Source organism: Petaurus breviceps, unplaced genomic scaffold (genome assembly GCF_028583685.1).
Source record: "Petaurus breviceps papuanus isolate PSGF00001 unplaced genomic scaffold, PetGlider_PUasm1.0 126, whole genome shotgun sequence".
Classification (NCBI taxonomy): domain Eukaryota; kingdom Metazoa; phylum Chordata; class Mammalia; order Diprotodontia; family Petauridae; genus Petaurus; species Petaurus breviceps.
The window spans coordinates 64367178-64384240 of record NW_027185655.1 but is presented as its reverse complement, the minus strand read 5'-3'; the positions used below and the strand labels follow the sequence as shown (position 1 = coordinate 64384240).

General features: G+C 34.8%; 1 long non-coding RNA gene across 1 annotated transcript in view; it reads left to right on the top strand.

Annotated features, from left to right (window-relative positions):
* Positions 1 to 780: 780 nt before the first annotated feature.
* Positions 781 to 17063, top strand: part of LOC138170402 (uncharacterized) — a 464830-nt gene continuing 448547 nt past the window's right edge. Inside the window, exon 1 of the long non-coding RNA XR_011170604.1 lies at positions 781 to 1161. This is a non-coding gene — a long non-coding RNA (uncharacterized lncRNA). The remainder of the gene's footprint in view (positions 1162 to 17063) is intronic.

Sequence of the window (17063 nt, the reverse complement as noted above, 5' to 3'; positions counted from 1 at the left end):
GCTTAGACATTTGCTCTAGGAAGGTAACTCCAGCAACTGTGAGGGTAATGGATGCCCCAGACACTTATTACCTCTATGATCCTAGTAAAGTCACTTAACCTGTGTCTGCCTTGGTTTCCTCACCTACAAAATGGAGATTATAATAGCACCTACCTTCTAGAATTATTGTGAGGACAAAATGAGAAAGCATATGTAAAGTACTATATACATGCAATCTGTTGTTATTATTGAGGCAAAGAGACCAATTAGATGAAGGACTGAACTGTGGTAAAACCTATGTGTGTGAGAGCAAAAAGGATGAAGCGATAGAAGAGGAAAGATCTAGATGAAGAACTCTAGGAAAACGTGAGGAGTGAGATGACTTTCAGGTGAGAAAAATTAGAGAAAGCCAAAGGGCGGATATGATACCAGAACAATAATCTTTTTCTGGATTTTTTTTACAAGGAACCATATATATTTATCACATTTTTTCCCTCAAAATACCCTGAAATGTAAGTAGAAAATAAACAGATTAAACTAAATCAAGACAATAGAAAGAGACTTGCATTTATAGTCATTTGAAATGGTTCTCTTGTTTTTGATGCTTATGTGTAAACTTGGTCAGGTTGCTTAACTTATCTGAGTCTCAGTGTTTTAATCTGAAAAGTGGGGTTGGGGCTAGATGACTTCTCAGGTTCCTTCTAGTTACAAAATCATTTCCTAAATATTTCAATTCTGTATAGTCTATAATCAGTCCAAGAGGCAGGATAGTGTAGGGTGTAATAAGAATGTAAATTTTTAAGATCTTCCCTGCCCCTAGGCTAATGTGCACCTGAAGCCTGGGGTGGGAGGCTTGTTTTTCAGTAGATACTTCTTGATTGGCCAGTGAGTCAATAAGGTTGTTACATTCTCTGAGCCAGGAGAAGGCTATATAAGCCCTGATGTGGAGCTTTGTTTTGGGACTCACTTTGAGAAGTGTTCTGTGATTTGATCTGAATTCTGGGAAGCCGTTGTTGAGAGTCCCCCGGCTTTGAAAAACCCAGAATGTGGAAACCCAGATGTTGACTGGGTATGGATGTAATGGTTGGACAGTTTGGAAATCTGTCTACTTGATGTTTCTGTCTTGATAATTATGCCTGTATACTTTGAGGTTCAGGGTGCTGACCTTTTCTCCTGAACAAGGTAAACGATATATGTCTGACTGATTAAAGTAAGCTTGTTAACCCATTTTGAGTTGCTTTCCTTTAACAAAGCAGATCCAAGAACCTGTGTGAGCAGGCACCCTGGGGACACTGGGGTGCTTGCTGCTACATAGGGCCAGCCTCAGAGTCAATTACACCAGAATTAAAGTCATGCCTCGATTATCCATTCTGACCATGAGACCATGTGAAACTCTGTAAGACTCCTTGAGAGTAAGGATTGTATCATTCTTCGTAACTATTTTTTTTTACTTTCTTTGTATACACAGTTCTAAGCATAGCACCTGACATGTATGGCTCGGTACTTAATGATGGTTGGCAACTTGACTTGAGCTGTATGAAAATTGATTTTATATAGATAACATATATATATATTTGTATATAGAGAGAGACATACATACAAACACATTTAAAGCTGCTATTTATATAGCACTTTTAAGGTCTGCAAAGCTCTTTTACAAATATTGTCTCATTTTAGCTTACAAAAAGCCTTGGAGATCAATGCTATTACTATTGCCATTTTATAAATTAGAACACTGAAGAGAATGGAGATGAAGTCACTTGATCAGGGATGTGTAAAACATCTTAGCTGGATTTGAACTCAGATTTTCCTGACTCCAAGACTAGCACTCTATCCACCCCTTGCCATTCCCAGCTGGGCTGTTTGATAAAATAAATGTATAATATTCAAAATCATATAATTCTGTACAGTTCTTTTAAAACTAGATTGTCATAAATGATTTGCTCAGAAGTCACCTCCCCCGTTTGACCTTCTCTAATTACCCCTAACTGAAAGTGATTTCTGTAAGATTTCCCTAGAGTGCTTCACCTCAGTCATTTCCTCTGTAGTCAATAAAAGGCCATGCAATAGGTTTAAATGGGTGGGACAAAGAAAGGGGAAGCTCTGATGACTGATTTCATGGGTCACCCATTGCTCAAGTATGGTATCACTAGCATGGCACCCTCAAACACCAAGAAGCAACTTCCAGCCTTATCCAAACATAATCACATGCACCACCTCCTCCCCATCTCCAAGGCCTTCTCAAACCCTGAACAAAACTGTACAATTCTTCAATATCCTAAACCTCTTGTTCTCTTTCAGACCCTAATATGTTTTGCAGAAGAAGTAATCAGGGCCATATTAAAGATAAAGTGTAAGGCCTAAAAGTCCACTTGAAAAGATGTGATGTTTTTTCAAACACACACACACACACACACACAAGCACATACATGCATACACACATACATGACCCACCTCACTATCTTTGAATACCTAGGGGCTCTGAACCTATTTGTGTCATGCACAATGTACAGTTTTGGTAATCTGGTGAAGCCTATGGATCCTTCTCACAATAATATTTTAAATGTATGGAATAAAATATGTAGGAGTTCAAAGGCAAGCAATTATACTCAAATTCACTTATCAAAAAAATGAATATATGGTGTGCTTAGGAACATAGACAGCCTAACATCCAAGGCCACTCTATTCATCCAAATTTTTGTCTTCTTTATCTAAAAGAAAAATTGAAAGATATCAACAAATATGAACCGTACCATAAATGGACAAAAATAATACAAACCTAATTACATGGATAGCTCAATACAGGAAAGAAAGTCTTATTTCAATCCCAAATAGAAAAATCACACACAGCAAGCTATGTGAGAGATCTCTACACATACAGCAGCTGCAAAGGAAATAATCTTAAATAGGATATAATGGTCTGGAGACTGTAGGGGAGTAGAATATATTTTAGAGTTTCCCTCATTGTCTCCATATTCTCCCCAATTACGATAGCTGAATAATTCATTTCCTAGTGTAAGGCAATTTGAAGCTGGGCATTTGCAAGCTACACAATTTGGGCTACAAAATGGGAGTGATGAACCTGAGAGTCAGACATGTTTGGGAGGCAGTATCAAATAGAAAGTAAAAAAATAAGCCAGAAGGTCTGATTTATAACTTGGAACTTCTGGGACAATAGACTAATCACCCAATCTGCCTCAACCTCAGTTTCCTGATTGGTAAAACGTAGATAATAATATTTATACTCCCTACCATTGACAAGTCAGTTGTTTTTACTCTTGTGTGCTTTATATACTTCGTGTATATAACTTTTGTGTGTATATATACATGTATGTACATACATACACAAATATACATACACACACACACACACACCTTGTCACTCTCTAAAAAAGGTGGGTTATCTCTCTCCAATTCCCTTCTCTGGAGGAGTTACTATTTGTCATTCTATTCTTTTGCTCATTAGAGGAGAATCAGAACAAATAAATAGGTCTCAGTGTTAACCACAGGTACTAACGAATTTTTCAGCCAGTTTTACTATCCTGCATGCAAATATGTTATAAATAATTATTGCTGGAACCATCCATCAAATAGCTTGGATGTTTGGTGAAAGGTACTTTGTAAATTGTAAGGCAGCAGAGACATATGAGCTAAGATTGCTACTATTATTTTTTTATGTGAAATAGTCTGATTTTTCATTTGTACCACTAGATGAATGGTTTGTCAAGATTATGGATACCTCTCTTATTTCATAAAAATTCAAACCAAACATAAAACAGAGAAAATAAAAATAATGTGAAATAAAAAATGGAGATGGATATCAGCGATGCTTAGTGAATAGAATCTCTCTTCACTATTCTTCATGGTTTCCTGCCCATGGGGTATGGAAAAAGTATGGGGTAACAGAAAGAGTTCTAGACTCATCATGCTTAAGTTCAAATAGCAAATATGTCCTTAGTATGTATCCAATTAGCTAGTACTTTTTTTTATTATGTTCCAAAGGACCTCTGAGCTTTGCCACCTGCACAGCATTGTGTTTTTAGGATTCAAGGCCTTGCCATTTGCCCTGCAGCTGAATTCCCTCACATGTGATGTCCTGTCTAATTAGAATATGAGTGCCATGAGATCAGGAACTGATCCAATATTTTAATTTCACAGATGAGTAACTTCAAGCCCAGGGGCATACCCAAAGGTATGGTATAGCCCATTCCATAGGGCTTGGAATATGATATTCCAGGGGTCAAAGGATCTAGGATTAAAACCAAGAATCACCTACCCAGAAAAACTGAGTACAATGCTATAGGGGAAAATATGATCATTCAATGAAATAGAGGATTTTCAAGCATTTTTGATGAAAACACCAGAGCTGAACAGAAAATTTTACTTTCAAATTTCAAAAAAAGAAACAAGAGAAGCATGAGAAGGTAAACAGGAAAAATAAATCATAAGGAATTTATTAAAGTTGAACTATTTACATTCCAACATGGAAAAGCAATAATTGTAACTCATAAGACTTTTCTCAGAATGAGGATAGTTGAAGGGAATATATATATATATACACACACACACATATACATATGTGTGTATGTACATACATATATATGTATAAGAGTATGTATATGTATATTATATATATTGAGTGTGGGCATATGTATGTTCATAAATACATAGACAGAGGGCACATGATGAGTTGAATATGAAGGGATGACTTCAAGAAAATAAAATGAAGAGGTGAGAGAGGAATTTATTGGGAGAAGGGACAAATGGAGAGACAGATTAGAGTAAATTATCTCATATAAAAGAGGCAAGAGAAAACAGTTACAATGGAGAGGAAGAGCAGGAAGGTGAAAGGGAATGGGAAAACCTTATTCTCATTGAATTTGGCTTAAGGAGGGAATAACATACAGACTCAATAGGGCATCTTACCCTACAGGAAAATAGGGGGGTAAGGGATAAGAGGGTGGATGATAGATGGGAGGGCAGATTGGGGGAGATGGTAGAAGCAAACATTTTTGAAAAGTGATAGGGTCAAAGGAGAAAATAGAATAAGTGGGGGGGGCAGGATAGGATGGAGGAAAATATAGTTAGTCTTTCACAATATAACTACTATGGAAATGATTTGGGTAACTACACATGTATAACCTATATTGAATTGCTTATCTTCCTAGTGGGGGTGTGTGAGGAGGGAAGAAGGGAAAAAAATCTGGAACTCAAAGTTTTAAAAACATATGTTTAAAAAAATTGTTTTGTTTTGTTTTTTACATGCAACTGGGAAATAAGATATACAGGCACTGGGGTGTAGAAATCCATCTTGCCCTACTAGAATGTTAGGGGGTGATGGGGGAGGATATAAGAGAGAAAAGATTAGGTGAAGGGGTATTCAGCAGGCTTGCTATTTTGGGGTGGGGGCAAAATTTTGGGGTGGGAGAAAAAAAATTCTAACTCAAAATCTTGTGGAAATGAATGTTGAAAACTAAAAATAAATAAATAATTTTTTGAATTTTAAAAATATACCCAGTTTCATTGAAAAAAACACATTGAAAAAATATAAACATGTTATTGTGATAGGTGTTAATGTTTTAGATTTCTCAATATCAGAAAATGAGTTTGACAAATCCTTCCATAGGATTTATCTTGTAGGTTCTGCATTCACGGCTCATTGATATACACATACAGACACACAAAGAGAATTTTTTGTTCATGCCCATTTAAAATAAGTGCCAGAGAAGTAGATGAATGATTCTACCATGCTCTGAGGTTGAAGGAGATGGGAAGCTTTTAAAATACTCTGAACTTATCTCAGAGTCACTTAACATGGTAACCTCAGATAGAAGTACATATTTCTTCCCACTGACCCTCTCTAGCCTGTCAAGTCCTTACTTTCATTTGCTATCTCTCTGGAGCTGATACAGAGGCTGTCTTTCCTTGAGACCTTCTTTACTCCCTCCTGTAACCCACATTTACTGGCTTGACCCTGGGCTCTTTGCCATTGTTCTATATATCTATCGATGCTTTCTTGGCAAGAGATTTTTCTCTACCATCTCTCAAACTATAGTACAGACCTCTCACACTGTGATAAATGTGCACGTTCAACTATTGCTTGAAGCCTAGAGTTTATAGCTCCTCTTTCTCTGACGTTGGTTGCCCCTTAATCACATGGTTCAACTTGAAGAAATATTTGTAAAGTTAGCTTTTCAGAGGAAAAAGATCCAGCTAAGTCTAGAAAATAAATTTTGTAAAGACTAGAAGAGGTTTGTTGATGGCTGAAGATATTTCAATGTTTCTAAAATCATGGTAAATAAATATGCTGTTAAATGGAGTATTTTGTATATTTGAAAGTGTTTAAAATGTCATAAGGGATACAAATTAACATGAGGACATGCATGCTCAGTGCCTCAGAAAGATCACGAAGAACCTAAATTGTCCTAGGCAGAGCAGACATGAAAAAAGTAAGACTGTTAATGTCCTAGAGAAATTTAATAACCATAATATACATTTATACCTCCTTCCTATTTTATCTATCATCTATCTAATTTGATTGCTTGTTTATTCATTCATATATCTGTTTGTTTGGTGATTACTTCCTTATTTGTTTAGTTATTGTTTTTCTCCTATGGGAAATTGACCATATTTTCATGCATATGAGTATATGATCTTTTACAGGAAATAAGGATAATAGAGCAGCACTGGGATATACATATGTAATGGGGGGTGTGTAAACATATATATATATATATATATACTGACACATGAATATATACTATATGCATATTTGTGTATCTTTGTATACATATATACATAAATATATATATATGAAGTACAGTATTAGAAAATGTCAGAACAAGAAATGCAACCTTTGAGGAAAATGGAAAGGTTTGTGGATATGAAAAGTTCTTAACTTATTTGAGAAGCTACAACTCACAATGTGTCATCTGAACACTTAAATTAGGGTGATTATTTCTATGAATCCTAAGTACTCATAATGTGGAGTAATGGTTTAGATTAGGAATGGCACTGATTTGTATTGACTATCTTTCACCATACCAATGTAGTACTCAAAATAGTACTCATCTGGTATGGCTAAAAATAGTTTTCTTTTCCCAACACCATAAATCTATGATATCCTTTACTGTTGAAACTTGATGGGAATTTTCTATGAGGACTAAACTCTGTGAAAATTCCCAAAACATTCCATTGGATGAGAAATGGTTTATGTCAGTGGGAATATATGGAATATTTTAACCAATAATTGATTTCTCAATGAATGAATAGATCTGAGAGGTCTTGTAGATGGGAATGGACCATTGTGTATTGAGGTATATTTCTTATCTCTGTTTTTTACTTTGTCATCATAAGGCTATTTGATTGACTTTTAATAAAATTTAATAGTCATTTTAAAAAAAAATCATTTTAACTAGTTTTTTGCTCTTGTATTGCCCCCAAAATTCCCTCAAAACTTGGATTGATGACAGTAGTCCCTGGTAGAGTTAATTCATTCATTTTAGGACCTTCTATTCTGTTGTTAAGCTATTGTGATTAATATGCAAGTTAACAAAATTTTACCTACCCCACTATATTCAGTCAACCTCATACTAGCACATGCTTCACATGGCTGTCAACATTGTACCTGGGTTATCTTGCCAACCAACCTGTAACTGCATATTTGTCCCTTCTACATGTAACTCTAGTTTGTTATAGAAAAGACAACTCAGTATTTCAATATTTTGAATTTGAATATTTTCAATATTTCAAATTTTGGAAAATACATGTCAATAGAATTTTCTATGGCTTAACTCACCATCTCCATGACTCCCAAGACCAAAGCTACCTTCCCTGAATATTATCCCCTTGCATGAATTATTGTCCCCAATAAGAATGTAAGCTTCTTGGGGTGACTAGGTGGTGCAGTGAGTAAAGTGCCGGCCCAGAGTCAGGAGGACCTGAGTTTGGTTCTGGCCTCAGACACTTAACACCCACACACACACAAAAAAAACAAAAACAAAAACAAACAAACAAAAAAACTAGCCATATAACCTTTGGCAAGTTACTTAACCCCAATTGTCCTCCAAAAGGAAAAAAAAAAAGAATGTAAGCTTCTTAGGGGCAAGGCCAATCTCAGTTTTGTATTTGTAATCCCAGGGTTTAGCATAGTATACAGAAGAGACCTCTAAATAAATGTTTATTCATCCATTCATTGAATTTTTTTACTTGTTTTACTTTACTTTTAAGCCAAATTTATTGATATACTTCAATGCAATAGTTACCATTTTTTAAAGCAATGGAATCCAGATTAAGAACCCTTGATCTAAAGATCAATTTCTGTTAAAAATCAAAGCTGCTGATAAATTCTTCACTTGATAAATTCCTTCTTCAGTAGGTAGAGGAATTGATGATGGAAACCACCATTTTGGATATGATTTTGCAAAGAAGAAAGGGTTACTGAAACAAAAATGGTAGGATATATCTTAGAATTCTTTATAAATTAAAAGGGAAATTTCAAACAAAGTTTGATGTACACACAATGATTGTGGAGAGTGGATTTAAAAATTCATTGAAAAGATAGGCAAAAATCTGTAGCCTGAGGGCACCTGGGTTGCATAATGGTTACAGTGCCAAGCCTGAAATCAAATCTGTGCTCAGACATTTACTAGCACTTTAATTCTGAGCAAATCACTCAACCCTATTTGCCTCAGTTTCCTTATCCATAAAATTACCTAGAGTAGTAAATGGCAAACCACTTCAGCATCTTGCCAAAAAAAAAACCAAATTGGCTCACTAAGAGTCAGACATGACTGAAACAACTGAACAACAAAACAATTCTTCTGGGAATGTAGGTTCAAGAGACCTGTCAGATTGACAAGAACACACTGATAACAAATTCTTCAAATAAAAAATATTAAAAAGAAATCTCCAAAGAGACCAAAATGACTGAGGAAGAAACTTGTTGATCAGCTTATATTTTAAAACACAGAGTCATAGATTTAGAACTAGAAAGAATATTTAAAGTCACATAGTCCAACCTCCTGCTCTTCACCTACACACATTACAGATGAGGAAACTTGGTCCCAGAGTCATTCAATTGATTTGCTAAAGATCACACAGGTAGTAAATAGCATTTGTAAATAGAAGCAAGCACAGATAACTTAGTATGAATATAAAAGAATGGCAAGGTTCTTTAAGAATAACATTAGACACTAAAAAAACCAAGAATGAGCAGAATATTTAATTAATATTAAAAATAGCAAATAGGACTTTTGTAAAGGCAGGCTGAGGAAAAGAGAAAGATAAAAGAAGAGATAAGTATGAACCATTACTTGGAGTAGGTAGAAGGGTCATGATGGATTATGGAGAGGACAATGAGCAGAATTCAAATCTTATAGATTTTTTTTCCCCTGATCAAGGCAAATGACCTTAAAATGGGAAACTATGGGGAAAATAATTGTTTAACAGGAATGGAAACCCAAGTGGGGTAATGGTTAAAAAAAACCTAGCTAAAATCAATTATTTGAAGTCATCAAGCCTGGAAAATTATTCTACAGTAATGAAATAACTTCTTAATACCACTGTGAGACACTTTGAATTGTCTTTGAAAAATTGTAGATAAGAGAGTTGCTACTAGATTATACTTAGGCTAGTCTTGAAAGATCACAGATCCAGCACTAGAAAGGCCCTTAGAGTCCTGGGAGTGCAAGGTAGTGTAAAACCTTCATTTTATTAATGATGAAACTGAAGACCAGGGAGAGGTATAGGTTAATATATAATGGACCCAAAGCTAGTTGGATGTCTGAATTCAAAAACTATATCATTTAAAGACAATGTGTTTGGAAATAGTTAGGAAAGCAGCAATGCAATCTATGTCTTACCTTGAGCAATTTATAATTTTTATCAACATACTCAAGAGAGAGACAGAGAGAGAGAGAGAGAGAGAGAGAGAGAGAGAGAGAGAGAGAGCACAAAGTAGATCACAGAGTTGGGATTCAAAAAATAATGACAAACTAGAGCATAGAGCTAAATATAATTAAATGATACTCTAATTAAGGATAAATGCAACTGGAGGGTGGAGCAAGATGATAGAGAAACAAGAACTCACTTGAACTCTCCCTAAATCCCCTCCAAACAACTTTAAAATAATGCTTTGAATCAAATTCTGGAGTGGCAGAACCAACAAAATGTTGGGGTTATACAATTTTCTAGCCCAAGATAATTTAGGAGATGAGTAGGAAAGGTCTTTCTTGACAACGTGGTGGTCTGCCACCTTGCAATCTTCACAGATCATTCTATGGGGGGAGCTGTATAAGTAGGCAGAAACTTCAGGAACTCTCAGTTTACAGATAGTAAGGTGGGGTTTAGAAAAGTAATCAGCTTTGCTGGCACTGGGTTCAGAAACCCGTTTTATTAGCCAAACACAGTTCCAGTTCAAGATCCCAAAGTTTAAAGGGACACTAATGCACTAAAGATTACAGTATTAGGGAAGCAAATCTGCTCACAGTTCCATGGTGGAGAGGAGTGCTTGTGCAAGCTCTCAGGCAAGAGCACAGACCAGAAGATTAGTTGCCACTTTTCTCCTCAGCTCATACCATATTGGAAGAACTGAAAACTTTCAGACCCCCCCCAAAAGCTAGTTCTGAAAAGTAAAAGAAAACCTGAATCTTAGGACAGTACCCTCTCTAGCCCAGGAGAACATCTGAATATACTTAAAATTTTTTAAAAAGGTGGAAAATGAGCAAAAAACAAACAAAAAGCTTGACCATAGAAAATTATTATGGAGACAGGGAAGATCAAGACACAAATCTAGAAGGCAACAAAATCAAAGCAGCTACAGGGAAAGTTACAAAGAACACTGTGAATTAGACATAAGCACAAAAAGAATTCCTGAAGAGTTCACAAAGTATTTTAAAAATCAAATAAGAAAGGTAGAGGGAAAAATGGGAAAAGAAATGAGAATGATGCAAGAAAATCATGAAAAATGAATCAACCACTTGGTTAAAAAAAGTCTTAAAATATTGGAGAAAAAAAGACACCTAAAAATTTGGCCAAATAGTAAAAGAAACACAAAAATCCATTTAAGAGACAAATTCCTTATAAAGCAGAACTGGTCAAATGGGGGGGGAAATAGGCACAAAAATCACCAAAGTAAAAAAACCACAAAAAGGAGCAAATGGCAACAGAGGTACAAAAGTTCACTGGAAAAAAAAAAAAGATAATTACTTAAAAACTGCAACTGGGTAAGTGGAGGCTAATGACTTCATGAGACACAGAGATAGTAAAAACAAAATCAAAAGAAGCAAAAATACAAGAAAATGTGAAGTATCTCATTGAAAAAAAATGACTTAGAAAATAGTTTGAGGAAAAACAAATTAAGAATTATTGAACTACCTGACAACTATGATAAAAAAAAGAGAGTCTAGATATCCTATTTCAAGAAATAATTAAAGAAAACTGCCTAGATATCCTAGAACAAGAGGTTAAAATGGAAATAGAAAAAATCTATTGGTCATATTCTGAAAGAGATCTCAAAATGAAAACTCCCAGGAATAGTATAACCAAATTCCAGAGTTCCTAGGACGAAGATGAAATATTTCAAAAAGCTAGAAAAAAAATTCAAATATCTTGGAACCATAGTCAGGATAACACAAGATTTAGCACTATGATTACAACCAGGAATCACCTACCCAGCAAAACTAAGTATAATCTTTCAATGGCGAAAATGGATCTTCAATGAAATAGAGTGCTTTCAAGAAGTCCTGATGAAAAGACCAGAGCTGAATAGAAAATTTGACTTTCAAATACAAGACTCAAGAGAAGCATAAAAAGGTACAAAGGAAAGGGAAAATAAAATGGACTTAATAAGGTCAAACTGTTAGCATCCCCACATAGGAAAATGATACTTGTAACTCATAGAAACTTTCTTATGATTAGGGCAGATAGAAGGAGTATATGTGGACAGAAAGCACAAGTGTGAGTTAAATATGAAGGGATGATATCTAAAAACTTCTTTTAAAAATAAAATTAAGGGGTGAGAGAGGAACATGCTGGAAGAAAGGGAAAGAGGGAGGTAGAATGGGATAAATTATCTCACATAAAAGAGTCAAGAAAAAGCTTTTATAGTGGAGGAGAAGAAGGGAGAGAAAAGGGGGACTATTAGTTTTTTATTTAATATTTCTTTTGGTCTGTGTTCTCTTTTGTACCATAACTAAATTGAAAATATGTTTTATGTGACTGTACATGTATAATCTATATCAAAGTGTTTGCTTTCTCAAAGAAGGGGAATTGGGGAGAGGGAGGAAAGGAATTTGGAACTCAAAAATTATTTGAAAAATTAATGTTAAAATTCTTTTTACATGTAATTGAGAAAAAGAAATAAAAATATTCTCTAAAAAGAATAAATGCATATTTTTTAATGTGGGCATAAAAATCAAGTTTACAATTATAAGATGGAGGAAACCTCAACAGATAATTGTTCTTTTGAAGCATATGGGCTTTTAGTCAACTGCAAACTCAGTATTAATTGACAATACAATAGTTTAAAAAAGCTAATGCAGTATTGTGTCACATTAAGAGAAGCATAGCTTACAGGCATAGAGAAGTAATTGTCTATTGATTACTCACTTTACTCATTTTCCTATACCATGATCAGGATATATTCCTCTGGATCTCATCTGGATAAGCTTCAGTTCTGGGGGCCACAATTTAAGAAGGACATTGAAAATCTGAAAAGCATCCTGAGGAGGACAACTAGGAAAGTCAAGGGTAATGAGTTCATCATATATGAAGACTGGTTGAAGAAAATGGAGAAAAGAAGATCTGTTGGGTATATGATAGAGGTCTCCAACTATTTGAAGGGCTGTCAGGATTAGAATTGCTCTGTCTGGCCCCAGTAGGCAGAACTACGAAGAAGGGGTGGAAGCTGCAAAGAGGTAAATTTCTTCTTCATATGAGGACATTTTTCTTAATACTTTAAGCTGTCTACGAATGGAATGGGTTGCCTTGAGAAATAGTGGATTTCCTCTCTTTGAAGGTCCTTAAATAGTTGCTAAATGACCACACATCAAACATGTTCTAGACTGAATTATTTTCATCACTAGACTGGATTAGATGACCCCTAAGATCCTTTCCAACTCTCAAATTCTGTGATTCTGTCCAAGGTCACAGAGTTATTAAGCACTAAAGTCTGGATTTTATTCTCAACCCTGACGCCAGAGCCTTTTCTACTATTCCAGGCTGCCTCCCTGTCCTTGTGAATATAAAATGGGTGAGGGAACATGATTTTTTTTTCCAACTATCTACCAGTAAGATTTGGCATTTTGGTAAATTTCTAGAAAACTTTACTAAATTTGTAGCTTTTAAGCATTTAGAAAAGAAAGCAGTGACCATTATAAATTTTTGTTGATTCATCAAACACAAATCCAGCTAAACTGAACTCATTTTTTACAATCAAGCAAAAGGAGAAAAGGAAATCAAGAGGAAGGTAGAAAAGGGTGGTTTTGGTATAACGTTTGCATTGTAACTCAAAGGGAGCTCTGTATATTTATATTAAAAAAAAAATAAACTAACTAATCCCAAAGACTAGAATAGCTTTTGGTTTGAATTGGAAAGTATATTCTTAGGACCTTGGTCAAAGTATTCAGAAGACATTACTAGGATTTTAGGAATCTAGGAATTCCTTCATAGCATCTACCTTTCTTTCAATGTCTTCAAGCTTTTTGGCTAAGATCAGATTTTTATAATCCTAACAACTCATGTTATATCATAAATCTGTCATAATTGGATCACAGCAACACCAACGGTTAACTACTCAAAGTTGTAGTCGTCTCTCAAAAACTATAAGTTGAGATTGACTGCTGATCTGCCCTTGTTGAAGGAATTTCCTTCTTAGGATTTCCATACACCAATGGAATCACAAGCTTAAACCATCTCCTCTACTAAGTTTACATAAAAAGTAGATTGTTGGATTCCGGACATGCAGTATGTATTACTGATTCTGTACTGTACTATATTAGGTGACACAAGAGTGTATAGAGTACCAGGTCTCAAGTCAGGAGGAGCTGAGTTCAAATCCAGCCTCAGATATTTTCTAGCTGTGTGACCCTGGGCAAGTAATTTAAACTTTACCTCAGTTTCTTCAATTCTAAAATGGGGGTAATAATAGCACCTGTCTTTCATTGTTGTGAAGATCAGATGAAATATTTGTAATTTTGGTTCTTAACATAATGTCTTGCCCATTGAAAGTGCTACATAAATGTTAGCTATTATTATTATTATTACTATGTCATAGTACACAGATTTATCAAGACGGTAAACAATTTTTTTTATTATATCCTTGAACTAAAAGTAGAAGGTATGATAATCTATCTGGGTTTAAGGTTTGTGTAATGACCAGATCCCAAAACTGATAGCATATTTTTGTTGACCAGGGAACAAGGGAATTCTTAATGGATTCTGTTCTTAAACTTGTTTCAAGGTATCAGTAAAGAAGTAAATAGTGTTGAATTAAAAAAACACATTTGCAAAATATTTACTATATTAAACAGCTATTCATGTGACATGGCAGCCAAAAATAGTAAAACCAGGTTGATCTTAAGATGCAGTAACAGGAATCTGTTGCCATACTCTGCCTCAGTAAGACTACATCTTAGAGCATTACGTTCAAGTCTGGATACACATTTTGGGGAAGATATTGACAAATTGGAGTATATCCAGAGAAAAGTAACCCAGACAGTAAAAAGACTCAAAATCATGCCATACAAGGTTTAATTTAAAAGAAGTGAATGGACAAGAGAAAATTTATAAGATACATGATCTCTCTCTTTCTCCATATATAGAGAGATATAGAGATATAAATATCTATCTATATATCTTCAAGTATTCCTATATATGTATATACATATATACATACATATATATGTATGTGTGTATATATATTATATGTATGTGTGTGTATATATATATATATATATATATATATATCTTCAAGTGTTCCCTGGTATGTGGGAAAGGAATTTAATACGTTTTTTCTAGGCCACAGAGGACAGACATATTAGCAATGAGCAGAAACCTCAAAGAACCAAATATCAATTTTGATATAAGGAAAAATTTCTCATTGAAGTTGTTCAAATATAGATCAAGTGCCTCAGAAAACAATGACTTCTTTCTCACTGGACATCTTCAAGTGGAGACTGGAGGACTTCTCAGAGATTAAGTAGCAGGGATTCATATTCATTAAAGTGTAGATTGGAATAGACAGCTTCTGTAGTTCTTCAAGACTAAGATTCTGTAATTTTCAGTGTGTCATAAAAAAATGAACACTATGTAATGATCTTTCATGTCATGCCTCGAACACAAGAAATCATCTGTATGCCAATCCCAATTAAGTTCTATGTTTCGAATTTTCATTGCCTGTATTCTCAATGATTTTTGATATTGTATTAGACATGGGAAACATAATGTATCTAGTCTTTTGTGAGATTAATTTAGTATCGCCTCCACATTCAATCTCATGTTTGGAATTTTAAAAGAAATTCTTTGTAGATAAGCTTTGCAGTTCATTTTAAAAATTATTCAGATGCTCAATTTGTATTGGTCTTCAAGGTTTGCCTTAAACTTGCCTTAATTGTTTTTGCCCACTCTTCCCATCTCAGCTATCTTGCTTTCTTTTTGCTGACACATAAAGTGAAGGTATTTTGTTTTGTCATTGTGGTGGCAAAAATGGAAACTAAAGAATGCTCATCAATTGGGAAATGGCTGAACAAATTGTGGCATGAGAGCAGAATGGAATTTATTTTGCTGTGAGAAGTAAGGGAATTGATGAATTCAAAAAGCCATGGAAAGACTGTATAAAGCAATGCAGGGTGTAATCACCAGAACAAAGAGGAAAACATGATACAACATCAATATGATAAAAGAGCAATTTTGAAAATGTATAAATTTATGAAGAGTTAAACAAGCAAAATAATGAGAATAATTTATTAAATAACAACAATAATGTAAAAACAAAAACTTTGAAAGCTGTAAGAACTCCAATCAATGCAGTAACATCCATGGTTCTATAACATTCAGACTAATGAAAAAGCATGCAATCCATCTTCTAATAAGGAGATAATGGATTCAGGGTGCAGAATGGTACACATTTTTTTAAAGATGGTCAATGAGCAATTTTTTTTTGTTTGATGATGTCTATTTTTACAAAGGAACTCATTGGGGAATTTCCCAAATAGGTGGGAGGATAAAGGAGGAGAAAATAGTTTTCTGTTAATACAAATTTTAAATTAAACTTTAAAAAGGACAAGAAAGTTTAGCAATCATTCCCAAGTAAATACAATTAAGTTTCTTTCTGATCATTTCTTATTCCCAAAGAAACCAAATCCAAAAGTAATAGAAAGGAAAGGTGCTTGTATTTTGTTGCCAATTATTATCCCCATGTTGCAGTTGAGAAAATTGAGGCAAACATATATTAAGTGACTTGCCCAGACTCACATAGCTAGAAACTTTCTGAGGCTAGATTTGAGCTCAGTTCTCTTCACGGCCAGCACTCTACTCACCTTGTCATCTATCTCTCAAATGAGAAGACAGATACTAGATATGCTATGGAGGTAAATTTGACAAGACTTGGAAACCCATCAGATGAATAATGAGGGAGAGGCAAGAATTTCAAATGGTTCCAAGGATATGAACCAAGATGACTGGAATGATAGTGGCTCTCTTGACAGAGATGGATAAGTTAGGGAAAGGGGAGGGTTTGTGGAGTGGGTGGAAGAAAGATGAGTTCTGTTTCAGGTATGCTGAGATTAAAATGTCTACAATGCATACAATTCAAAATGTCTAATAATCAGTGATACAAGACTGGAGTTCAGGAGAGAGATCGGGGTTGGAAATATAGATCTGGAAATCATCTGCAGAGAAATGATAATTGAACACATGGAGGCAGATGAAGTCACCAAAAGAGTGATTACGTAAAAAGAGAAGGGAAGAAAGCCCGGACCAGAGCCTGGTGCAGAAGGGGGTGAAACAGGGATGCTGATCCAAAGAAGGAGATACAGAGTGACTAGACAAATAGGGAAAGAAGTCAGGGAGAGAAATGTCAGGAA